This window comes from Zea mays, chromosome 5, assembly GCF_902167145.1.
Source record: "Zea mays cultivar B73 chromosome 5, Zm-B73-REFERENCE-NAM-5.0, whole genome shotgun sequence".
NCBI classification, from domain to species: domain Eukaryota; kingdom Viridiplantae; phylum Streptophyta; class Magnoliopsida; order Poales; family Poaceae; genus Zea; species Zea mays.
The window spans coordinates 152468516-152479717 of NC_050100.1; the positions used below are offsets into that span (position 1 = coordinate 152468516).

General features: G+C 39.8%; 1 long non-coding RNA gene across 4 annotated transcripts; it reads left to right on the forward strand.

The window, feature by feature from the left end:
- The first annotated feature begins 368 nt into the window (after window positions 1-368).
- Window positions 369-10900, forward strand: LOC103627046 (uncharacterized). Of its 4 annotated transcripts, XR_002262374.3 has the most exons (6): window positions 369-1557; window positions 2523-8509; window positions 8709-9371; window positions 9460-10281; window positions 10357-10419; window positions 10499-10899. It is a non-coding gene; the product is annotated as an uncharacterized lncRNA (long non-coding RNA). The 4 variants fall into 4 exon arrangements; XR_002262376.3 differs by having other exon boundaries at window positions 9460-10419; XR_004849587.1 differs by having other exon boundaries at window positions 2523-9371; window positions 9460-10419; window positions 10499-10900.
- Window positions 10901-11202: the final 302 nt, after the last annotated feature.

Consider the following 11202-nt stretch of genomic DNA (forward strand, 5'->3'; position numbering starts at 1 on the left):
GATGAGTTGTTAGGGGCCTATACCAAGGCTGAGGACAAAGCTATGAATGCTGCATTTGGTTCCCAAGGAAGAAGAAGATTAAATAGAGTTTTTGAGGCAATTGGGTTTATTTACCCTGATTACTGTTTCCCTGCTAGGAAAAAGGGGCTAAAGAGAAAAAGTGTGTTGAAGACTTCTTCTGCTGCGCCGAAACAAAAGAAAGTAAAAAAAATTAACCCACCGGCCAAGGTCATATTATATGGAGAGAGCAGCAGAACTGCCTGCCTTGCCGGCTGTTGAAGCTAGCAAGACGAAGGTTGTGTGTACTTTGCCTTCAAAGGTAATGATTTTTAATTTTAATTCAACTCTAAAATGTCTTGTTGTAACACCTAAAATCCTAATTTTGGGGTTAGCAAATTCTATCAAACTAAAGTATCTCCCAATAGAAATTTGAAAATAACTTCTCTTAAAATGAATTAGTAATAATTATGGAAATTTTGAATAAACATTTAAATTGTCTATACATTTAAAATGATGTTCTCTTGGAATAAATAATATATGTGCGGTATTCATATTTGAAAACATTTGTGTAATCAATTAATAAAGTAAATAATACAAATATATATATATATACACACACACATATTTGCATTTATGTTGATCTTTTCGTTGGTGTATTTGACCCTAAGTTTAAAATTTAACATAAACTTGAAGTTGAAATTAAAAAAAAAAGAGAAACATGTAGGCCGGTTGGGCCAGATTGCCCTATTTCATGCACCAAGCACGTCAAGCTATTGGAATATATAGCCCACGCTTCTTGCTCTTTTTTTTTCCTTTTTATTCATTCTCTAGCTGTTGATCGCATCATCATGGGGTCAGCCATGACATAAGCCATACTGATTCGTAGCTCGTTGGCATGTGGGCAACATTCCAGAACCATCATCCTCTCGTCAGCAAACGAAAGGGCACTACGCACATGAATTGTTACGGATCCCGTAACAATCGCCTGATTTGTTAGGATTCTTATAGGATTTTCCTTCACCTCGGCATCCTCTCGCGGGTATAAATATGAAGACCCTGGTGCACACGTATAGCCAGCCTCGACTCAGCAATTCTACCGCCGCGGGCAGCGAGGATCGAGAGGGAGAGAGAAGAATCGTCGCCGTTGAACCTATGCTTGCAGCGGTGGTCAGGAAGCCATTGTGGGTAATCTTCAAGGCGCGTCGGAGCCATACGTTGCCCCGACCAGCGTGCTGGGGTCTCCGTCGACTATCCAGCATTTACTGGGCTCGTACCTCGTTGCAGACTATGCGGTGGTGGCTCCACCTCGTCCTCTTCATGGCCGCGGCGAGACCCTCCCTATTGTGCTTGTTGTGAGCCCCGCACCGGATCGGGGACCATGGGTGTCACCAGCGCACCATGAGGTATATACCAGCCTCAGCCTGGGCGCCATCGCGGGGATGGATGCGCCGCCACCATAGGCTCTGGCATCGCTGGGTCTGACCGGTGGAAAGGGAAGAAAGAAGATGACTCATGGACCGTTGATCAAGAAATGTATGGCTCTGATCATATGGCGAGGTAACGTTTCGCTCGGACTTATCCAATGTCGTAGATCGTAAATCGTGGGGCTGTGAGTGGCTTGCGTTTCATTAAATCTGGTCCATTTGATCTAATCCAACGGCTTTGGGTCCCCGGTACCTCTTCGCCGTTGCCTATTTGCTAAAGAGCCCCTGTAGATTGTACGAATTAACCCGCAGACTAGAGGTAGTGTTAAGGTATTAAACTTAAGTCCTAATATTTTCAGAATGGCCCCTGTGCTCTCGGATTTTTATGTCCGCGGTCCATAATCGTTGGAGGAATACAAGATGTAAAATAGAAAATGATTTCTAGAATGAAAACAATTACATAAACTTGGTTAATTCATAACTAATTCATTTTAACTCATTTTTGACCCATTCCAATTGCATTAATTTTATAATAATATTGTTTATCACCTAGTAACTCTGTTTTAACATGGAAGCCACATTAGAATTGATCACTTAATTAATTTTGTACCAAGCACATAAAGACTTCGGGAAATCATAACTAATACATCTTAACTCCGTTTTAGTCCATTCAAATTGCATTGGTTTCATAAAAATATTTTCTAAGCAGTAATAACATTATTTGTAGCATATCAGGTACTTTTATACTTTGATATTTATTTAACTTATGGTTAGTAGACTAACTCTTCTAATCCAAGGATGATATATCAGTAATTAATTTTACTATAATATGATTTATAAACAGGTTATAATCTGGATTAAAGTTTACTTAACTATTTGAACTCATATGATGTATATTAACCAATTTATAATATAGTTTAACATTTTAAATCACATTTATCTTCCATAAACCATAACTTCATAACCGTAGCTCCGAATTTAGTGATTCTCGTTCCCACGATCTCGCAGAAACGCGTAGATTATTACACAGTTTTGTTCTTATGTTTGGTGTGATGTTAATTTTGTCCATACCATGTCTGTTTGTATTGCTACGACTAGCGTGAGGTCACGAGGATCCGAAGAATTACCCTGGTAATTGGAATCTCAAGTGTCAGGCAAGTTGTGCCCTTGATCACTTCTTTTTACCTACTCATGTTCTGATTAATCATAATGATCTGCATAGGTTAATTTTGATGGGACCCAATAGGTTACCCTAGTTTGTCTATCTTTATACCTTGTTACCACTGAACTTTTTGGGTAGTACTTGCTAGTGCTTTATGTGGTTTTGGGTATGAAGATACATTACTCATGATTACACTTTTATTATATGTTTATTATTTATTGTTCATGATAAGATCATTATGTTAATTGGAACATGGAGAACCACCCGGGAAAACAGTGCTACCACAAGGGTTTAATGGGACGCCCTTGGCCGATTAATTAGGAAAGCTAGTGGAAGACTACCTTACCCGAAAGGGGCAAGGGCAGTAGGGGAGTGGTCAGTGTAGGGAGGCCCTCGGGAGGATTTTGCTGCGATGGCGGTCCTGCAAGGGATTCCTGCATTGGAGCTTCCTATAAACTGTAGCGGGTTTTCTGAAGCTAGTGGAACTTTGTAAAGGCCTCGTAGTGTTACCCTGCCTCGCCTCCTCGGTAGAGGTGTATGGGAAGTCGCGATCCCTTGGCAGATGGGTAACATGACTTGTGGGTAAAGATGCGCAACCTCTGCAGAGTGTAAAACTGGTATACTAGCCGTGCTCACGGTCATGAGCAGCTCGGACACTCACATGATTAACTTATGGAACTTAAATTCAATTTGTCATATGCATTGCATCGCAGGTGATGTTGTTACTTTTGTTTCTACTATTTAATTGGGTTGGTATTTACTTATACTTAGTAACTGCTAATAAAATTTTGACCAACTTTAAAAGCAATGCTCAGCTCTAACCATCCTCTTTGGTAAAGTCTTACACTTCACGTGAGCTCCCACCTTTGGCGAGTTCATGCACATTATTCCCCACAACTTGTTGAGCGATGAACATATGTGAGCTCACTCTTGCTGTCTCACACCCCCCCACAGGTCAAGAACAGGTACCGTAGGATGAGGCGCATGGAGGATGCTGTGATGAGTTCGTGAGTGGTCTAGGCCGTCGTCTCCCAGTCAACTTTGGGTTGCTGGATCGTTTCCTCATATGATGTAATTATTTAATTATTTTGTATAGAACTCCTGTTATATAGTAAAGATGTGACATTCGATCCTGTGCCACTATGCATCATATGTGTGAGACTTGGTCCCAGCACACCTGGTGTTTATGTTCGCGCCCGGGCTTTGGACCCCTAAAACCCGGGTGTGACAGAAGTGGTATCAGAGGAATGTTGACTGTAGGACGAAACCTAGATAGAACTGGACAACCATTTTCTACTTACCTCTGCTACTCAGATTCTTTCTAAACTCTTCTTAATCTTTTCTCATCTATTTCCGCTTTACTCTGATTATTCTTACCTTTTCATTCTAACGACAAATGTGGATTTCACACTTTGAAGTCCTGTATCTAAAGTGACTTTTTGGAGTAGGAGACCTATTCATAGGAACCACAACAAAACTATATTTATATAAATATTTGCATGCTTGAATGTTTGTTCTTATGATACTCGTCTGATTTGGATCTTTGATTGAGTGTGATGGATTGTGGAGTAATGTCCACAATTACATCTGCATATACATAATACTTATAAACTAACTAGACAAACTAGATTATCTCTCATTAAAGTATCTAGCCTAACAATATCTATCTCATCTTAAAAGATTCTATCCTACACTCATAGATCCATCTCCTCCCAAAAGATCCTAACTTATCCTAATCTAGCTTAATAGATTTACCTTATCTTAAGAGATACTCTATTGCCTTAATAGAATCATCCTATCTTGAAAAAGATTTCATGTCATCCTAATAGATCTAATTGATCTAAAAAAAAGAAAGAGATTCTACCTTATCCTTATGGATTCATCTTGCCCTAATAAGCATATTTATCCCATTCTATAGTAACAACTACGATCTAACCCACAAAAAAATATTAGAGCTTATCTAGTCTAATCTTGCCATACCAAGCTAATCCAGAACCCAACTAATATAATATGACCCAATCTATATTGAATTACTTAACAGGTTAGTCAACCCTGGTGACATAGATTAGACCCTATTTCTATAAACATGACTTAACCTAAAATTGGTGCCCCAGACTAACTTGGCCATATACAACTACCTAACCATATGTAACTACCTTACCCGTCAAATGGTTGCATAACCCCTCTGTATCAACCTAACAACAAAACAGAGATTCTAACCAACCTACCCCATGAAATCTATCCTACCCACAGTTATCTTAACTACATATCCCTAACTCGGATGATCATACCACGACCAAAGGAAAGAAGAAGGTCAAACTCGACAAGAAAGGATATGAATAGACTCAGAACTTCAGATGAATCAAGATCCACCATCCAAGATGAAGTCTTTTCTTGCCCTGCCTTTCTTGCCTCAACCTATCCTTGCTCTAACCAAATCTTGTCTACTAGATGGCTAGAAATAAAAGATGCTAATGCTTTTCTAGTCACCTGCTAATCAGTATTAAAGAATCAAAAAAAAGACCCTTAAATTTTGAACCTAAAATCTCAATTGCAAACCAATCTTTCTATATCCCTTTTCTTACTAATCTCGAGGGCGAGATTATTTTTAAGGGGGGGTAGAATTTGTAACACCTAAAATCCTAATTTTGGGGTTAGCAAATTCTATCAAACTAAAGTATCTCCCAATAGAAATTTGAAAATAACTTCTCTTAAAATGAATTAGTAATAATTATGGAAATTTTGAATAAACATTTAAATTGTCTATACATTTAAAATGATGTTCTCTTGGAATAAATAATATATGTGCGGTATTCATATTTGAAAACATTTGTGTAATCAATTAATAAAGTAAATAATACAAATATATATATATATACACACACACATATTTGCATTTATGTTGATCTTTTCGTTGGTGTATTTGACCCTAAGTTTAAAATTTAACATAAACTTGAAGTTGAAATTAAAAAAAAAAGAGAAACATGTAGGCCGGTTGGGCCAGATTGCCCTATTTCATGCACCAAGCACGTCAAGCTATTGGAATATATAGCCCACGCTTCTTGCTCTTTTTTTTTCCTTTTTATTCATTCTCTAGCTGTTGATCGCATCATCATGGGGTCAGCCATGACATAAGCCATACTGATTCGTAGCTCGTTGGCATGTGGGCAACATTCCAGAACCATCATCCTCTCGTCAGCAAACGAAAGGGCACTGCGCACATGAATTGTTACGGATCCCGTAACAATCGCCTGATTTGTTAGGATTCTTATAGGATTTTCCTTCACCTCGGCATCCTCTCGCGGGTATAAATATGAAGACCCTGGTGCACACGTATAGCCAGCCTCGACTCAGCAATTCTACCGCCGCGGGCAGCGAGGATCGAGAGGGAGAGAGAAGAATCGTCGCCGTTGAACCTATGCTTGCAGCGGTGGTCAGGAAGCCATTGTGGGTAATCTTCAAGGCGCGTCGGAGCCATACGTTGCCCCGACCAGCGTGCTGGGGTCTCCGTCGACTATCCAGCATTTACTGGGCTCGTACCTCGTTGCAGACTATGCGGTGGTGGCTCCACCTCGTCCTCTTCATGGCCGCGGCGAGACCCTCCCTATTGTGCTTGTTGTGAGCCCCGCACCGGATCGGGGACCATGGGTGTCACCAGCGCACCATGAGGTATATACCAGCCTCAGCCTGGGCGCCATCGCGGGGATGGATGCGCCGCCACCATAGGCTCTGGCATCGCTGGGTCTGACCGGTGGAAAGGGAAGAAAGAAGATGACTCATGGACCGTTGATCAAGAAATGTATGGCTCTGATCATATGGCGAGGTAACGTTTCGCTCGGACTTATCCAATGCCGTAGATCGTAAATCGTGGGGCTGTGAGTGGCTTGTGTTTCATTAAATCTGGTCCATTTGATCTAATCCAACGGCTTTGGGTCCCCGGTACCTCTTCGCCGTTGCCTATTTGCTAAAGAGCCCCTGTAGATTGTACGAATTAACCCGCAGACTAGAGGTAGTGTTAAGGTATTAAACTTAAGTCCTAATATTTTCAGAATGGCCCCTGTGCTCTCGGATTTTTATGTCCGCGGTCCATAATCGTTGGAGGAATACAAGATGTAAAATAGAAAATGATTTCTAGAATGAAAACAATTACATAAACTTGGTTAATTCATAACTAATTCATTTTAACTCATTTTTGACCCATTCCAATTGCATTAATTTTATAATAATATTGTTTATCACCTAGTAACTCTGTTTTAACATGGAAGCCACATTAGAATTGATCACTTAATTAATTTTGTACCAAGCACATAAAGACTTCGGGAAATCATAACTAATACATCTTAACTCCGTTTTAGTCCATTCAAATTGCATTGGTTTCATAAAAATATTTTCTAAGCAGTAATAACATTATTTGTAGCATATCAGGTACTTTTATACTTTGATATTTATTTAACTTATGGTTAGTAGACTAACTCTTCTAATCCAAGGATGATATATCAGTAATTAATTTTACTATAATATGATTTATAAACAGGTTATAATCTGGATTAAAGTTTACTTAACTATTTGAACTCATATGATGTATATTAACCAATTTATAATATAGTTTAACATTTTAAATCACATTTATCTTCCATAAACCATAACTTCATAATCGTAGCTCCGAATTTAGTGATTCTCGTTCCCACGATCTCGCAGAAACGCGTAGATTATTACACAGTTTTGTTCTTATGTTTGGTGTGATGTTAATTTTGTCCATACCATGTCTGTTTGTATTGCTACGACTAGCGTGAGGTCACGAGGATCCGAAGAATTACCCTGGTAATTGGAATCTCAAGTGTCAGGCAAGTTGTGCCCTTGATCACTTCTTTTTACCTACTCATGTTCTGATTAATCATAATGATCTGCATAGGTTAATTTTGATGGGACCCAATAGGTTACCCTAGTTTGTCTATCTTTATACCTTGTTACCACTGAACTTTTTGGGTAGTACTTGCTAGTGCTTTATGTGGTTTTGGGTATGAAGATACATTACTCATGATTACACTTTTATTATATGTTTATTATTTATTGTTCATGATAAGATCATTATGTTAATTGGAACATGGAGAACCACCCGGGAAAACAGTGCTACCACAAGGGTTTAATGGGACGCCCTTGGCCGATTAATTAGGAAAGCTAGTGGAAGACTACCTTACCCGAAAGGGGCAAGGGCAGTAGGGGAGTGGTCAGTGTAGGGAGGCCCTCGGGAGGATTTTGCTGCGATGGCGGTCCTGCAAGGGATTCCTGCATTGGAGCTTCCTATAAACTGTAGCGGGTTTTCTGAAGCTAGTGGAACTTTGTAAAGGCCTCGTAGTGTTACCCTGCCTCGCCTCCTCGGTAGAGGTGTATGGGAAGTCGCGATCCCTTGGCAGATGGGTAACATGACTTGTGGGTAAAGATGCGCAACCTCTGCAGAGTGTAAAACTGGTATACTAGCCGTGCTCACGGTCATGAGCAGCTCGGACACTCACATGATTAACTTATGGAACTTAAATTCAATTTGTCATATGCATTGCATCGCAGGTGATGTTGTTACTTTTGTTTCTACTATTTAATTGGGTTGGTATTTACTTATACTTAGTAACTGCTAATAAAATTTTGACCAACTTTAAAAGCAATGCTCAGCTCTAACCATCCTCTTTGGTAAAGCCTTACACTTCATGTGAGCTCCCACCTTTGGCGAGTTCATGCACATTATTCCCCACAACTTGTTGAGCGATGAACGTATGTGAGCTCACTCTTGCTGTCTCACACCCCCCCACAGGTCAAGAACAGGTACCGTAGGATGAGGCGCATGGAGGATGCTGTGATGAGTTCGTGAGTGGTCTAGGCCGTCGTCTCCCAGTCAACTTTGGGTTGCTGGATCGTTTCCTCATATGATGTAATTATTTAATTATTTTGTATAGAACTCCTGTTATATAGTAAAGATGTGACATTCGATCCTGTGCCACTATGCATCATATGTGTGAGACTTGGTCCCAGCACACCTGGTGTTTATGTTCGCGCCCGGGCTTTGGACCCCTAAAACCCGGGTGTGACACTTGTTGACATTCTTATTATACTTTGGAACTTTTGAACAGGAGCAAGAGAAGATCGAGAGGAAATCATCTGTCGAAATATCCAGGGCTGACATGGAGCCAAAGACGCCAGAACTCCTGAAGGTGCAAGAGCAAATGGGGGTGCAAGAGCAGTCGAAGGTGACATCTGCCCTGGCAGAAACTCCTAAGAAAGGAAAAAGAATGGCTAATGTGCTAGAAGCTATCATGAGGCCTATGAAGATAGTGTCGCTTGTACCACCAAAGGTTTCTAGGGACATAGTCGATGAACTGAAGATGACTATCAACGTAGACATTACTTGGGTGAAGATGGACCTTCGGGATCCATTTTGCCAAGACAGAAATCTGATAGCCTACCAGAGAAAGTAGTGCTGCCAACACCCGAAGTGGCATCACATAAAGATCTTGAATACATTATTCACCATGCTTCGGGGAAACAACTGATTAAAGAACAAATTGCCGAAGTGCAATATTATGCTCGAGAGCTGAGGTATCATCGAGGTTCCTTAGTATACGAGGGCAATGATGAAGATGGTTATCTATACTGTCTCCTAGATAATAAAGTGATTGATGTATGTCTTGAGAATTGAGATGATGGACAATATGGGTTATCTGAAGCTTGAGCTCGGGCTATCCACAATGCCGAAGGATCATCTTGCGTATTGCTTAGCATATAATAATTTAAAGGTTTGTGTTCACTCTTCTCTTCTATCTTCGGTGATTACTTTGAGTATTTTTCTATATTATTTACTCGTTTTCTTTTTACTGTCGCCAGGGGCTTATTCTGAGCAAAGCATCAAAAGCACAGAAGGATGCTAAAGATGAAAGCACTCGAATAGCCTTCGGAAATTTACGTTCAGAAGTAATAAACCTTCGGCACGAGGCTATTGAGAAATATAAAATCTTGCTTTCTTTGGTCATCAAACAAAAAGAAAGCCAGACTGAGCTGGCTAAATTTTCCAAAGAGAGTTCGATAGTTACAAAACTAGAATAAGAAAAGAAAGCTGATTCGAAGCGTATTGTAGATCTAGAATCTGCACTGCCAGCCCATGTAGAACTACACAAATCTGAAGTATCAAGGCTAGAAGAAAAGCTTGATGAGTTTAACAAGAATTTGGAAGTTGAAAAGGAAAAACGTGAAATAGCCGAAACTGAGTGGAACAGAGTTTAGAAGAACGTTAATGAGCTTCAGTTGTCAAAAGAGCAAAGTTTTTCTGTTGCCGTGCAGTGCTGTGATAAGCTGAAGAATATGTTCGCCAACGTTGGTGCATTTTCAAATGACCAAAAATTTATCCACAGTGATGCTGAAGGGGCAACTAGATGGATGGACGACGAAATTGAGGCTTTTGATGAAGTCCACACTGGTCGAGGTGATTTTTGCTCTTGTGTAGGGGCCCGCGGGGTAGTATCACTGCTTGAGAAGGCTCGCTGTGAACATGCAAAGGTTGTAATTCAACCAGATTTCGTAGTTTCAGCTAAAGATATAAAAGAACCCTCTGCCGAAGCCACCGCTTTTGGAGGAAAGTTTTATTCCGAAGTTTGGCTTAATGGTGGAAAAGAGATAGCAGACAAAGCTATCAAACAGAATGAAGAATAGGTTATTTCAGATATAAAATTTTTACTAAATTTTTTAGTTTACCTTTTGTTTAATTCTCTATTTTGATTTTCTCAGACTCATCGGCTTCGGTAGAATCCAAGAAGGCCAAAGAGGCTGCGGAGCTAAAAAGACGAATAGGTTCGTGTCTTCAGCTGCTGAACTTTGACTTTATAATTACTTTACCTTTGTAATTCTCAATGGGATGTTATTTGTGCAGTGGACCTTTCTCCGCCACCATAACAGTATGATCCTGAAGCCGATCCATCACTAAAGGGAATACTGGATGAATTAAAGGCGGTGAACGCAGCAATAGACGAAGTTGTCAATGCATTGCTGAACGAGGCTGCTGAGAAAGTTCTGAAGGAAGACTAATGAGTTGTAAAAACTCTATGTTATGTCTAGGAAGTATGTAAAAATATTTTAAAGTTTATGTCTTGGTTTATGTAAAAATAATTGTATTGTTCAAGTAATTGCAATTTATACTTTATTCCTTTATGTAGCGTGAAATAAATATACATACTATTTTTTAGCCGAAGGCGAAAAAACACATTCCCTTCTTTTCACGCTTCATAAAGGAAAACTTCTCCAGTCGAAGGTTGTGTAGTACCGTAGATATTACAGCTGCTGGAGCAGAAGCATTGTCCCCTTCTTTGCCATTCTACCTCCATTATATAATTTCTCAAAAATCATGTATAAAACCAAAAGGTTTGGTCTATTTCGTTTTTAATAGGCTGCTTCAGAATTCTTTTTCATATGCACATGAAGGGAGCAACTCCCCTTCTTCTCACTTGATACTTGATGCAAAATATGATGCATAATGCTATGATGTGTAATGGTATGATGACATGATGCATAATTCTTGGTGTAAGATGGTGATGAAGGAAAGAGAAAAACATTAGAGTAAGACTCTGCATCCTCTTA